We start from the raw sequence: 15,577 nt of genomic DNA on the forward strand, positions 1-15,577 counted from the left end.
TAGAATTTTAAATTTTGAGCAACGCAGCTTCCTGGTAAAAACCTCCAAGATGCATTATTTACATATTTTTTTTTCCTGGTAACTGAACAATTTGAACTGTGGTACAGAATTGTTGGGGCAATAGAATTCCAAAAGATGTTTCCCTTTGAAGATGATTTTGGTTTTAGAGTGGCTGATCTAAAGCCATTCTCTCTGACCTGAACAAACTTGCCAGAGAGATGGTCTGCTGTGACCACCCCTACTGTAGCCAATAGGCAGCTACCCTCAGCAGAGATAAGGGTACTTACTTGTGTGTCCCCAAACAGTAGGCAACCTTGCTGCTAACACATCAGGGAAGAGCATGGCAAACCACTCAGGTGTACGTTTAAATGAACAAGGCACAAAATACACCTTAGTCTCACTGCCTGTGAAACTGTTCCCCAGGCTGGAGGTTTCTATTATCTGGGAGGCAGAGTGGCCCAGTATAAAGACAGAATCAGGAGTGAAACTCAGGCTCTGACTCTAAGGCCTGTGCTCTTCCCATTGCTGCACTGCATTTCTAGGAACATAGTAATGATGTTTGCCTTACAGGATTGCTGTGAGGAGCAGGTGGGTGTAAATGATAAATTTGGAAAAGGACAGAATCATCACAGAGAGTGATAAAATCAGCTGAAATGTTGGTCTTATTATTAAGGAGCACAACACTGATCAGCATTTGCTTTGGACATTATGAAATCAAGTTTGTAGCTGACTGCCTACCCATTTCCCATGCTCTGGTATTTCTTTCCTTAAATCTTACCTGCCCTTGCTGAATGTGGCTCTGTGGTTGGCCTGCTGATTCTGGTCTGTGTGGTTCTGGCTGTATAAAATGGAATTGCTGATTTCAACAGCCCTGTTATTAGGGTCAGAGGAGGGCTCTGGTCGGGAAACAGGAGGAGGCAGCTCCTTCCTGTAATCAGAAGACTGAGCTGTTGGCAGGCGCTGCAGGGAGGGAGGACACCTGCTGGATGTCCTGCTTGCCCTTGGAGGGAGCTTTCTTAGATGCCCAGCCTCTGAGGATCCTTCTGGATTCTGGCAGGGTAAGCTTTAGGGGCACTGGACACTACGACTGTGTGGTAGGGATAAAGAGTGCTAGGGCTGGCTGCTGTGCGTGCGGATCCTTCCATGGTGTGCTTGCAGTTTGGGGGCTCTAGCCTGTGGACTGAGGTACAAAAGGGAGGGAATAGTGTTATCTTAACAAACTTGGAAACATCCCAAACGCAACTCTTGTCTCAAAGGTCTCCTTGACTGGCCTCCTCCATAGTCTGAATTGTCATCACTGGGAATTCCTTCTTTGGGGCTGGTACTAGGGTTTGTTGGCCAAAACTAAAATATCCCTGGAGGTTGGTAGGTTGTGTTGCAACTATCTCTCCTCTGTAACATTTGGAGCCCCAGAGCCTTGGGAACCTTACAATCAAGTTGTGAGTCCCACGGTGCCCCAGGCGACCCTGTAACAAGTCCTAGGTAAATGTTATAGAATTAGGTTTGGATTAAAAGAGATATGGACTCCTCATGCTCTGAGGGATAGAACTGGGAGAGATGGCCAGTGTGTGTGGGTCTACTTGGGAGCTTTGTAATGTGGAGGAAAGAGACATTCAGGAAGCTGCAGAGAGAGAGAGAGCAGTGTGGTATCAATGATTTGAAGACACAAAAATTTACGTTCTAATTCTTCCACTTGCTATGTGATCATGTGTAGGTTATGTTAACCTCTCTGGCCTTAGTTTTGTCACCTGTAAAATGGGAGTGCTGATGCCTTCTTCCTTTACAGAACTGTTTTGAGAATGTAAAGATCTGATGGTAGTACAGTTTGTCTATAAATGGTGAGAGTATGGGTACTCTTTATCATCATTGCTATAATTATTGTTTTTTTAAATTTAAGGTAGAACATGCTTGGTGCTGTTGTAACTAACTTCCTGTTTGCCCTGGGATGACATACAATGGTGCTGACTGGCTCTGGCATCTGTGGAGGTGTGTAAGATGTGGCATGGGGGACATTAGCGCACTGCAGAATGGGGAATAGATTCCTAGGCATAGATTCCTAGCCTGAAGTCCAAGGAATGAGTTATTTCCAAACCAAGTGTAACTGCTCTTACGATGTTGCTCCTGAAGAGAAATGCAGACAGAGATCTCTTGTTAAGAGAGATAGGGAGCTACAGCATCAAATGGCCATTCCTCTCCAAGTAAAGCAGGCAGCCAGTCATTTGCAAAGAATATCAAGGAAAGCACACCTGGCAAGGGAATCAGGGGGTTCCTTGCGGGGGTGGGGGGGGGTGGTGCTTTGGTCAAGTACTGAGGCTGAGAACAAATCTGAATGGGTTACACATTAAGGGCTCTGAGGAAAGAGGGCTCAGAGGGCAGCCCTGCATGGGCAGAAGAGAATCTAAGTGGACAGACTTCTTCCTCAACTACCATCAGTTGGGGCTACTCCCAGCTCCTAAGGGTGGAGGAAGTGGAGGCTGCCATCTGAACTGCCACATGGCCTTATAGTTTCCTGTAGACAGGTGTGTGTTGTGCATGAGTGTAGTTTCCCCTCATGCATTACATGGCTTTGCTTTTGACCAATCCATTTTCCACTTTCATAAAATCCTAAGTGCAAGCACTATATGTATGTTGCTGTATATGAACCTGACCTGGTTGGTTGCTACTGACTATCACACTCAAGTTTCTGGTGACTCCGAAGACAGCTGGGCCAGGTCAGAAGCTTCCCTTTAAGAATGCAATCATGGACTGACTCATTTTTGCCTGGAAGAGCCACTCATCACAAGATACTTGGGGCATAAGTGGTTGAAACACAAGGAGAGAGAAAATACATACTCCAAAGGGGGAACTAAGGAAGGCTTCCTAGAGGACACGGTGCTTGAGATGGATCTTCAAAAGAGTGGGATTTTGACCTGTGGGATGAGCCTAGGTGAAGAGAATGGAGTGTGGTCCGGGGGGATGGAGTGGGGTGGTTTGGGATTTGAGGTCCTGAGCCAACAGAGAGGCAGACACTCATGTGGCATGGGGTTAGGAGTGAGGTGGTGAGAGGTGGTGACCAAAGGGTGGGAAGACCTGCCTTGCTGGCCATGATGTTCACTAGGGAAAGAGCAGACACTGAGGTCTTTCCCCAGAGTGACAGGACATCATCAGATGCAGGTGGACTGATGGAGCCAGCTGTCCAAGGGCAGGCATGTAGACTTTCTGCTGAGGTCAGAGGTCTTGCATGTGATACAGACATGTTCCTTGGACCTTGTAGGTATCCTGTGGGGCTCATCTTCACATGATTTCCCTGCTATGGTAGTAAAACAGGGTTTGGCATTCTTCTGGATTTGCAAGAGGGAGCTCCTTACACTTTGTAAATGCTGAGCATTATCATTTCTGTTAGGTAGATGGAGAGCTTAAAGAATGTGGAACAGTAATTGAGGAAGAACCCTGTGCTGGTTGTTTCAGGAACTTATTCTTCACTCACCACTCAATGAGAAAAAGACTGGTTAGGATGGTTGCTAAGAAGCCTCTAGTTCTGGAAGTCTAAGTGTCTGTGTCTTGTCTACCTGGTGCTGAGGGCAAACTTGCCTGCCCCAAAGCATGACAAAGGCTGACCACTTGCCCATTCGGTGCATACTCAGGGTCTGCTTTCAGAGCCAGGCTGTTAGAAAAATGAGCGAGCTACTTGCTTGTAACAATCTAGATTGCTTGGTTTAACTTGGCCTGGTGTTTGCACTTAATGTTTTAGGAAGAAATATCTCCCCAAACCCCAGGCAGAGGAAGGAACTGATATGAAGATGGAAAAATGCTAAGTAGGAAGAGAAGATCTTTGCTGATACCCTTGGACTTGACAATTAGAAGTCATCCAGCCATGTCAGTCTGACCTCTGGACTCACACAATCTGGGGCGGGTTGAGTCTTAAAAGGCTGTGAATCATCATCCCCTCTCCTTTGCATTTTCCCAATGAAAATTTCCCTCAAAGAAATTCTAGTAGCGGAAATGATTACATAATTGCAGCCCTGTTCTATTGTTGCACTGTTTTACAGCTGCTCTTCCTATTTATTACCCCTCCATACCTGTTTATGTTCCAATACGAAAGGGTGCTCAATAAAAATGTTGCTGAAGAAAGGTTACTTCCAGGGAGCAAGAGCAGTGCAGTGTGCAGATTGGCCCTTGGATGTCCCCACCTCTGAAGGAGTGATGGGTGTCTCAGTACTGGCCGGCTCAGGGGAGGACTCCACTAATTAGCTCACCCTTCGGTCCCTGGAGAGGACTAGCCGTGGCTTTGCTCCTTGACTCCTCTCTACCCTGTTCCCCCCGCAGGCTCGGATTGCTAACTGTGGATGGCCAAGTCAAATGTCTATTAAAAAAATCCTGCTTCCTGACATTCCCCAGTGGCTGTGTGACAAATCAAGGTTACCTTGAAAGCAATGCAGAGGGGGAAACCCATCCATCTGTCAAGATGTGAGTCACCAGTGTGATGTCATCTGAATCTCAACTGATTCCATTAATTTTGACTGTGTAAGTACATAAAATACCAGAAGAAAATGAAACAGGTCCAGTTCCAGAGGCACACGCACTCACACAGACCCCACACAGATGTGCACACCCACAGATGCGCAGACACATGTGCGTTCATGCAGCTAATATGCTTGGGCAGAGGTAGAAGGGCCCATTAGTGCAACAACTGGATGTGCAGAGGGATGGCTTTTTTTGGCAGCGTTAATGAGGGTGACCTTCGGGTGGGGATATGCGGGCTGCACAGAACAGAAGATAACTGGAGACCTTGGCATCCCTCTCTCTCGAAAGCATGGCAGGGCTTACACAATTAGGCTTAATTATGCTCTGCCTTCACTGAATGTGTTCATGCAGGTGAAGTCTGGCTTTCTCTCCCCATGCCTTCCACAGCCTCTTTTCTTGATGCTCTAAACTTGACTGGCCTCCTGCTACGTTTTTTGGAAACTAGACATGGAGGATACTGTGATGGCTGAAGGCCTGCTTCCTTGGCATTATATGGGTCCTTCTCTATTCCTAGAGAAGGTGCGTCCCTGCCCACTTCCCAGTGGGTGTTTATGGGGCATCTTTATGCCTTTAAGGACTATTATGTCGACAGAAACCATTGGTGTGGTAGCCATAACAGCACAGGGCTGTGGCCAAGAGATGTGAGTATGAATCCCACTGCTTCTCCTGGCCTCAGTTTCTTCCTCTAAAAATGGGAATAAGAAAACCTACCCAGCCTACAGAGTTGCCATAGATGGCTGCACAGGCTGGGCACTGCACAACCCAAGACTCTAGGACGCATGTGACTATGTTGCCCATGGAGTCCCTGGAGTTGTGCAGAGCAGTGGCCCTGCCAGCCTGCTTCAGAGCTAATGTGGGGGTCACATGAGATAAATGATTATTCAATGCCTACATCTCCTCACTTTTGCTCATTTCCCTAGTATGTGACCTCTAAACCTCCTGGTGTAAACTCATTGACTCCCACTCTGTCAAACCCTCTCTCTTCCCTTTCCCGATCAACCTTGCATTCTTGATACTTAAGACTTGACTTTCCAAGAAGAAAAGAGAGGTGGAGGAAACTTCAGTGATCGTGGCTTTGCTAGGTCTGACCAGGGAGAAGCACGTCTTATAGAAGGGCTTGTAGGAGGCAGCTTACAGAATACAGGAAGGAAAGGGTGGAAAGGGTCAAGCAGACTGATAGGAGAAATGAGCACATTGCAGATGTTGGCCCACTCAATGGACCTGCCAAAGATTTGCATCCTAACATGCACCATTGTCTGTGGTCAACTGAGTCCCAGGACATGGCAACAAATGGGATTCTTAACACTCATTGTAACCACTAGTTTTCACCTCACCCTCATTCATCTTTGGTGGCTCATTCTCCAGCTCTCAAGGCAAGTGGTGAGCAGCTAGGTTGGCACTGGCTTGTGTGGAAGGATGCAGCTACAGAACCATGCTGAGGCCCAGGCAGCATTAGTGGGTGATTATCTACCACAGCGAGCCCCCTGAGAACCCCCAGTGTTTAGAGAGTGGAAACAGGAGCATCCCAGGAACAGAAGAAGATTCTGGGGGACATTCAGTCTTGGGGAAAAGGCTCCACATAGAGGAGGCAGCAGTGTTTCCCCAATAGGCTGTGCAAGAGAAGTAATCCGGATCTTTTGAAAAATATGAATTCCAGGGCTGCTTTTCTTGAAACTGACACAACAAATCTGCAGTGAAGCACTTAGTCTGTATTTTTTTAAAAAAATAAACACTTATTTGGGGATAATTTTAGATTTACAGAAAAGTTGCAAAGATAATTTGTATTTTAATCATTTTTAAATTGTGAAATATAAAGCACATATAGATAAGCACCCCAAACAAAAATGATACCTTGATGATTTATGACAAAGTGACATCACCACACAGCTAAGAAATAGGACATGCCCAGTCTCCAGGAGCTCCCCCATGGCCCTGCCTTTTCCTTCCTACCCAAAGTTTTGCTACTTAAGCATGCACCCCTAAACCCCGAGGTTTAACTTTCATCCCTAAACGTTTAGTATAATTTTACCTATTTTTGAACTTCTCATAAATGTAATCATATAGTATGTATTTTTTGGGGGGTCTGGTTTCTATTACTGGATGAAATTCATCCATGTTATTGTATATAGCTACAGTTTGCTCTTTTTCACTGTTCTAATACACTGTGTTATCCAGTACAGTAGTCACTAGGGGCAAGTGGCTATTTAAATTTAAATGGGTTAAAATTAAATCAAATTCAAAATTCAGTTCTTCTCTTGCACTACCTACATTTCAAGTGCTCAACAGTCATGTGTGTCAAATGGCTACCATCTTGAACACTGTGGAACAGACAATTTCCGTCATTACAGAAAATGCTTTTGGACAGCTCTGCTCTGGAAATGTTCAATTTTCTGAATGCATCAAGTTTACCCATTCTACCGTTGATGGACGTTTTGGTTGTTTGCAGTTTTTGGCTAGTGTGACTAATGCTGCTGAGAATGTTTTTGTACTGGTCTCCTGGTGTGCATGTGCAAATATTTATGTTGGGTGTATATCTGAGAGTAGAATTGTAGGGCTATCGGTGTGTGTACATTCAGCTATAGCAGATAATGCCATACTGTTTTCTCTAGGGGTGTACTAATTTATGATCCCACCAGGATGTCTTTTCAAAAGCATCCCAGATAATTTTGAAGATCAACTAGGTTTGGAATCACTGCTTGATTTCTCCAAGGGGTGGATTTTGTCTTTATACAAGAAAGAGCCTTCTAATAACTCAAATTGTGTAACAGTAAAATAGACTCTCAGGAAAAAAAAAATACCTCATGAGGTAGCAAGACCCCTGTATTTAGAGGAATTCAGTTTCTGATGCACAACTTTCTGATATAGCAGCTCTAAAAAGAACTCCTGAACTTAGGAAAAAGCCTTCTTAAGTGATTGTGGAAAGTCCTTTCCAACTGTGAAGTTCTCGGATTCCATGCCTTTTCATGACCATGTTTGGTTAGATACATGTTGAACAGTGAAATTCTTCATAGTTAGGCAGCAGAAGAGAGAAAGGGCTGGTGCCACAGGGCCAGATTAAACACAAATTGGATCATTAGTCTTTGAATAATTGAGTTAGTTGTCTTGATGATCAGTGAAGCACCTTGTGCTTATTTAAACACACTGTTCCTACCTGAACTTTTGGGATAATGGGAATGATGACCACCTCAGTGTCACTCTCTGCAGACATTTATGTGTCCTCCTTATTTCTAGTTTAATGGCCTTACTGGATATGTGCCTATTGTTGTAACTGTCTCAAATCATTTTTGGAGGCAAGTGTGGCCTAAATCATAACACAGTAAAAACGTCCTCACTCTAACGTTGCCTGGTAGTCTGTTTTCATCTGTCTTCATGCTGTCTCTCTCCACCCATTCTTCCTGCTTCCCCCTGGAATTCCCTTCCACCCTTGAGGGGTTTGGAAATGAAGGGATTTATTCTAGATCACAAGAGAAATAGTCTTCCTGCCCAACCACTCAGAAGGCTGCCTTTTGGGATAGAATGGTTTCCTTGTAACTCACTTGAAGACTGATTGTTTCTTGTAAGAATGCCGTTAGGGGATTTGGGGAAAGGTCTTAATCTCCCTGGGTATGTGTGAGCAATGAGATTTCAAAGGGAAAATGAGAGGGAGGCTGATTTGATAACCTGACCCTATGCTGGACCCATGAATGGCAAACGTTTCTGCTCCACTTATGGTCTGTGAGCAGTGCTGTGGTCTGGATCTGCCCTCAGCTCACAGATAATTCTTTTGGGCACACATAGAAAAAGTTAGGATCCCAAATAACCTGTGGGCACAGCTACAACTGGGCCAACACAGAGATGGGATCATGGTGCTGATGGGTGGTGGCAGCTCTCACTCCCGCCCCACAAGATTTGAACTAAAGGATGAGTCAGGCTTTGTCCACCTAATTTTTGGGATGGAAGGCCCAATTGGGTCATGAGGTTGAACTTTAGAGAGATAGTCTTGGAGCTTCTGGGGAGGCTTGGAGCTCCTTCTTATTGCCATTGGGTTTTTAAAAACACCAGCTTCCTTGAAGGCTACAGACAGAAGCTATGAGGAGAAGAAACTTAAGAAGTTGGCACGGTCAGACCTAGTGCCTGTGCCATCTTCTCTCTGTGGTCTTTAGCCTGGTCCCTACTTTCCTGGCCCTTGGTTTCTCTGAAACTTCAGGAACAAAGACAATCAAAGGGGTGTGTCTGAATAACACCCTCTGTCCCAGGAGACATATGAGGCTTAATTAGCTGGTACCCACAGGATGTTCTGAAAATGAGAAATGCCTAGGATTATTATCTATCAAATGTCACATACAAATATGCTCATGTTCCCATTATGGATGTATGTGTTGCAAACTTGTTCAATCAAGTGTGACCCGTTTGGTGGTTTTAATTACAAATATCAATAAAATTGGTTGATATTTATGGGCACAGACCCTTCAGATCTGGGGGAAGGAAGCTAATTGCGCAAGACAGCGCTGTGATTGAACTCCGAGGGAGGCATGGGCTCCTGCTAGCTGGGTGTGAGGCTGAGACAGCTCTAGTCTCCCTATGTTAATTAAATGTGATGAAATGAATATTAACTTGTAAAATAGAGACCTGGGCTAAGATGACTTGGTGGGTGGGGCTGAGGCTGAGGAACAGGTCTGGGGTGGCTGGACTCAAGGGCTGTTGTCTTCTCCAGAAGCAACAGTGGTTTGCACTGTGGTTTTCAACCCTGGCCACACACAGAGGTGCCTGAGGGGCTTCTAAAACATGCCCAAACTACCCTTCCAGAGACCTTTGTGGGGTGGGGTTGCCCTGGTTATTCGATGACCAGCCAGGACTGAGAACCACTGATGTAGTGAAAAAAATTCATGCCAACAGATAAGACACTGGGCCAGCCATGTGTCCTTGAGTCTCTTACTCTCAGAGCCTCAGTTTTATTTGGTTCTGTTTTTGCCTGTAAGATTAATCAAAACTACATTGTGCATCTGTGATGACAAAATGAGATCAAAGGAATGAAAGGGTTAGGTACCTGGTGGGGCCTCAGAAAGAGCTAGTTTCTGCTGCTATGAAAGATCAGTTTTATCTTTACCGCTGGGAATAGAGTCATTAGCATCTTTAATCAGATAAGAGAGCCAATTCCAGAAGCCCCAGAACCAGTTCAGAAAGCTTATCCTTAAATTCTGTTTTTCTGGCACTAGCTTGGTCCTTAAATCTGTATTAGTCAGGGTGCTCCAGAGATACAGAACCAATGGGATATTCACACCCGCATCCACATCGACACCCATATCCATATTTGTCCCCATTCATATCCATATATGTGTGTATATATTCATACTCACCTATGCACACACACACACACAGGCACACACACACAAAGAGATTTGTTATTGAGGCATTAGCTCGTGTGATTATAGAAGCTGAGAAGTTCCACGATTTGCTGTGTGTAGGCTAGAGACCCAGAAAGGCTGGTGATGTAGTTAAAAAGCTGGAGGGCCTGGGTGCTGAGAGCAGGAGAAGATCAATGTTTCAGCTCAATCAGTCAGGGGGAGAGAGAGAGAGAATGAGAGAGAGGGAGAGAGAATCCTCCACCGTTTTGTTTGATTCAGGCCCTCAATGAGTTAGATGATGTCCATCTACACTGGGGAGGGCAATCTGCTGTACTGAGTCTACTGATTCAAATTCTAATATCTTCTGGATTAGCAACCTCACAGATACACCCAGAAATAATGTTCAACCAGATAACTGGGCATCACCTGATCCAGTGAATGTGACCCATTAACTGGCACACTTAATATTCCTAAGATTCAAGTACATGTGAGCCAGGATGAATTCAGAAGACTGCAGGTTCCTGGTGGTTTAAGCCAAAGTGAATTCTTCACTGAACACTGATAGCATTGCCCATGAGAAACACTCATCCTTCAACCCCCCTCTTTTTCTATAGAAACAAAAGGACATATCCTAGAAGGTGAGTGGTGCCAGGCCATGGGCTCAGATAGCATGGCTGAACCAGAACTGCAAACCCTGTCTGCTGACTTCTAGCCCTCAGCTCATTCCACTCAAATTCCAAAAGCTTGCCTTTTCTGTCAACTGTGAGGAGAGTTGTCCTGTTGGTTTGCATGTTAAGTCATCTGAGACTTGGTCCCTTGGGAGAAATCATGCCTTGCGAAGCAGGGAAAGATGGTGTGATACACAGGTTTTAACTTGCTTTCTCACTCCCTTAATCAAGGTGCTCCGATTTCACCCAAACTTCCTTATACATCATGTCTTCCCTTCTTGAGACCCACACACTGAAGCTAAACTGGGGTACTCAACAGGCTCCATTCTTTCCTCTCGCACTGTTCTTTCACCTGGAATATTCCTCCTTACAACATCCATAACTGGACACCCCCAAAAGCCCAGAAAAAAACTGCTTCCCTGTCCATGAATCCTTTCTTGAAATGCCCTCCTTCGGAGAAACTACTACGGCAGTGTGTGTATTTCATATGGTATGGACCACACAGCCCTGTTTTGCTGTTTGTGAGTGTATCCAACTGTCTCATTCCTGTCACTGGACTGGACGCTGATGAGGGCAGGACAGAGCTGTGGAGGAGCACAGGCTTGAGCACCAGGCACACATGGCCTGAATTCCATCCTTGTCACTATTAGCTTTGTGATCCCAGGAGAATCATTTGGATTCTCTAAGCCTCTGTGTACTCATTAATTAAAATGAGGAAATAATTCCTTCTTCTCAGGGCTGATGTGAGGATTAGTTTGATACATATTTATGAAAGAGTCTGGCAAAGAGAGGTTTTCATAGATGCCTGTGGAATGATTAAATGAATTGATACAAACTATCTGGCATGAATGTTGAAAAATCCCTCTCACTGTATAGTTAAAAATTGCATTTTGGGGCGGTGGTGAGGAATTTAAAGATCCCTTTGAGATGCTCAAATTGCAAGATATGGGTCTAAGGAAAGGAAGGAAGTTCGATTTGGGGGGACCAGTGTGAATCCAGAACCTTCACTGAGTTCTCAGTGCAGCCGCATGAAGTGGGGATTATTTTCTTGTAAAGACAGGGTTGTAGTATTGACTTTGCTGCTTGCACGGGCCTGTGGGAATTGTTTGCTTACTTTGGCCCTTAGTTTTCTAATATAGGAAATGGGCTAGCACTCCTCATGCACATGACTTACATCCATAGGACGGGGTCTGGCATGTGCTTGGTGCTCGACAAAGGGCAACTATATGGCTGTCGTTATGATAATGACTGTATCAGGAACCGCCTGTTGACAGGACTCCTGGTTCCACGGCGTTCCATGGCTAGTGGTAGCCGCCGTGGTGCATCTGCGCCAAGTCGGCCCTCTTACTGCTGTGTGGCTGCCCCCAGGTAGCCTGTCTCATCCCCAGATCACAGTGTCACTGAGCAGGACTTCGTCGTGGGTGTCCGTGGTGCATCTTTTCAGAATTCTCTACACTTGCTCCCATGAAAGTCCCCTCTGTTCCTGTGTTTTCCAAAATTGGGCCTGGCTTGTCTCTTGTAAATCCCCACCCGACTCCATTTCCCTTATCAACCTGCAGATCGTCTCTCATTTGTCATCTTTATTAGCTTTTAATCTCCCATCAGTTTAGTGCTGGGGTTTAAGAGTAGGATTAGTGGGGGGAGTTTAATTGGATGATCCTCCATGGCCCCTTGAACATCGGATTCAATAAAAGTTTATGAAAAGATAAAATCGCAAAGGGTTTTACAGCCCCAGACACAGCAAGAGACTGGTTCGAGAACAAGGTAGCTGTTTTTCAACCTCAGATAATCCGTGTTTCAACTTGATTAAATGAGGAAGTGAGTTTTCTGTCTCTCTCCCTTCCTCCCTCTCTTTCCTTGGGTAATGTTACCATTTTCCTTCTGGTGTAAGCAAGAAGCCACTTTCTGCCAGCCTCTCCTTCCCTCTCACTTTGATTCTCTCTGACAGGAAAAATAATGAAATCTGGGTGCACCAGAAAATAACATTTATTTCACACAGAAATATGCTGAACCACCACTGAAGGTGGCTGAGGTGATGCATTTGATGGGAAAGAGGCCAGTCTTCAAGACAGGACACATGGTCCATGCGGGAGGAGGGTGGGAAAGTGCTCCTCAGCTGTATACTCCTGTGCATCCTGAACTCACCTTTCCCCCACCTTCCAGTCTGCATCCATGGAGAGGGTGAGGGTGGGGTGGACAGTGGGATCATTTGTGAGTTTGTTCATGTATTCATTCAGCAGACATTACTGCATGCATACTATGTGGAACACAGGAGATAGAAAATGAATCAGGCCCCTTCTGCTCACAGGAGGGCACAGTCTCTGGGAGAGATGCACAGTTTGTAAGGAAGTAATGTTTTCTTTTTTATAGCTACAACCACAGTTAAAGGAAGGGATGGACCCTGATGGGTTCTCATGCATTATTGTGATTCCATAGCAACGTTTGGCTGTCTGATGTAGGGTGAGGAAGTTTTCTGCACAATGAAGGGGGAAGAATTTGGAGTTCCTAGTGGGAATCCAGTAGGTGTAATGGGGGTGGGATGAGAGAGGAGAGAAGCAAGGTAGGAAAAGGATCCAATGGACGGATGTTAATCTATGGACACCCTGAGCTGAAGATGTAATGAAAATGTCCTGATGTGGGTGGCCCAAGGACATTGAAAGAGTAGTATACCATACTTATCAATGCTTTTTGGGTATAGTTATTCATTCATCCATCCATTCATCAATAAATGTAGAAGCTCATAATCACTGGTGACCATGAGCATGCAGTTTCCCAGGGAATTCATAGATCCAAAATTGGTCTTTGGATTTCCACTGGCCATGAATTGGAGTTCACATCAATCTTAAACACCAAGAGACCCCTGGGGCTCTGTGATTTACCCAGTTCTTATCAAATACCAGGTGTAATAATGGCAGTAGTATAAAATAAAGCCAGAGCTTAAATGAAAGTGATTAGTCCACCTTGGAGAGGTGATCTAGTGGGTGTCAGAGCACAGTATTCACAGAGGGGACATGCTGAGTTAGGCTTTGAAAGATGGTTAGAGCTTGCTAGATGAATGGAATGGGAGTAGAGATGGGGCACAGAGCACCTCAAGGTGACGAAATAGTGAGGAGACAGGAAATAATAAGACAGACACAGATGTTGGGGTGCTTGAAGAGATGTGAGGGCAGCAGTGGGAGTCAAGGCTGCAGACAGAAGCTGTGGAGGGAGTGGAGGTGGGGGTTATGGAATACCTCTGATGACAAATAAAGGGACTGTGACCTTGGTGGTTGGTGGAGGACCACTGAAGAGTTTTGCTTATAGGAGGATCAGACTAGCATTTTCATTTTAGAACTATCATCCTGGCTCAGCATGGAGGATGTGGGATGAGACCATAGTCAGTGTGCCTAGTCAGTGACAGCTGTCCAGGAGAGAGAAGCAGGCCTGGACACAGGTGGCCACGCAGATGGAGAGGGGACATAGTGGAGTTTAACAACATAAAAATGGAATTTGGGGATGGGGCACAGAGGAAGAAGTTTATATCTCCAGCCCCTGGCCTGGTGCCTAGCTGATGAGTTGTGGTGTTGTCTGGGAGGGGGATGCAGGAGAACATTCAGGTGTGTTTGAAGGGATGACTCAGTTTGGGATATGTTGAGATTTGGGATATGTATCTGGTAAGCAGGCAGATGTGCTGGAAGTCATGTGCTCAGATGAGATGATCCAAGGAGAATGTATATAACGGTAAAGAGGAAGAGAGAAGAGAGAAAAGAGAAGGATGGGGAAGGGAGAAGAAAGGAAATGTGACCCATGGATTTCTGACCTTTTTCCTGACAGTGTTCTAGGACCTTGTCTGCTTCTACACAGCTGTGGATGGAGATGTTAGAAAGGTCTTACTTGTGGCAGCAATGGAGGATAACTCCACATTGTTGGCAGATTTGTGGGGCAAGGGGTCGGGGGTGTAGGTACTTTACTCTTGATGTCTGGGCTGGGTGCAATGCCACTCCTGAGCACAGCCCCATGGCAGCACAGAGCCTGTGTGTGACTCATAGTGAGAATAAGTTGGTTGGGAGCCCTATGTTTGATTGGAGCTTTTGGAGTAGGAGCTCCAAAAGTCCAAAAGCCTTGTGGAGCTTGAAGCTTGTGTGATTGTGGGGGAAAAAAAAGAATGCAAAATTGTGCATATAAAGTGGGAAGGGGTCATGGAAGTGAGGAGCTCTGACACTCGAGCTTTATTAGCTGCATGATAAATTCTTCTTTGTGAGATTTCTGGAAAGCTCAGGAGATGCATGTGTGAGTTGAAATTGTGGTGGTGGTGGTGGTGGTGGTGGTCGTGTGTGTGCCTGCACATGTACTGTGTTCATTTATGAGGATGAGCTAGGATAAGTGGGAACCCAGGCCTGGGTACTTCTTGGGCCTTGTCCCACTTAGCAGGGGACTCCCATGAAGAGGGGTCCTAAGAACATGCATTGGGTACATAATCTAGAAGTCAGTTGGAGCACCTGTCCTTTAAGATCTAGATAAGATTGGTTCTATATTTGCAGAGGTTGGGGGGCAATGCTTCCCCAAGACCTCTAAAAATTCCTGAGGGACTTACATTCTCATGGTCACTTTTATTCCTTAACTGTGCTGCCACCAAATTAGGTATGGATCCTCAATGTCCCTGCTCCATATCACATTGACTCAGAGGTTGAACTGATCCTCTTGTTGTAATTTATACACACCTGTACACACTCATTCACTCACAGGTGCAAGGCCTTTATGTATGAGACAGACTTCACTTAATAAGGATGGATATGTTGAAGTAACACAATTTAAAATTGAGTATCAGCTATCATGAATATTTAAGTCCCCTGCCATTTCTCTTGGCCTCCCCTCTTCCTTCCTGCCATTCTTTCTCTACTTTGCTCTTTTCTTCTTCCTAACTCTTGTTCCTTGTGGTTTAAGGATCCTTTTTGATCCTTGTTAACCAGTGTCCCCTGGGACTCAACTTCTAAGCCAAGTGTATCAACTGACTCTTGTTGTGTAACAAACCACCCCAAATTCTGTGTCTTAAACAGCATGTATTTATTATTTTTGATGAGTCTATGGGTATTCCTGCTGATC

At 45.2% G+C, this 15,577-nt stretch overlaps 1 long non-coding RNA gene across 1 annotated transcript in view; it reads left to right on the plus strand.

Moving 5' to 3' along the window:
* The first annotated feature begins 3,881 nt into the window (after positions 1-3,881).
* The window catches only part of LOC123587924, a 61,366-nt gene continuing 49,670 nt past the window's right edge, over positions 3,882-15,577 (plus strand). Inside the window, exon 1 of the long non-coding RNA XR_006707613.1 lies at positions 3,882-4,503. This is a non-coding gene — a long non-coding RNA (uncharacterized LOC123587924). The remainder of the gene's footprint in view (positions 4,504-15,577) is intronic.

The sequence above is a fragment of the Leopardus geoffroyi genome, chromosome B1, assembly GCF_018350155.1.
Source record: "Leopardus geoffroyi isolate Oge1 chromosome B1, O.geoffroyi_Oge1_pat1.0, whole genome shotgun sequence".
Lineage (NCBI taxonomy): Eukaryota > Metazoa > Chordata > Mammalia > Carnivora > Felidae > Leopardus > Leopardus geoffroyi.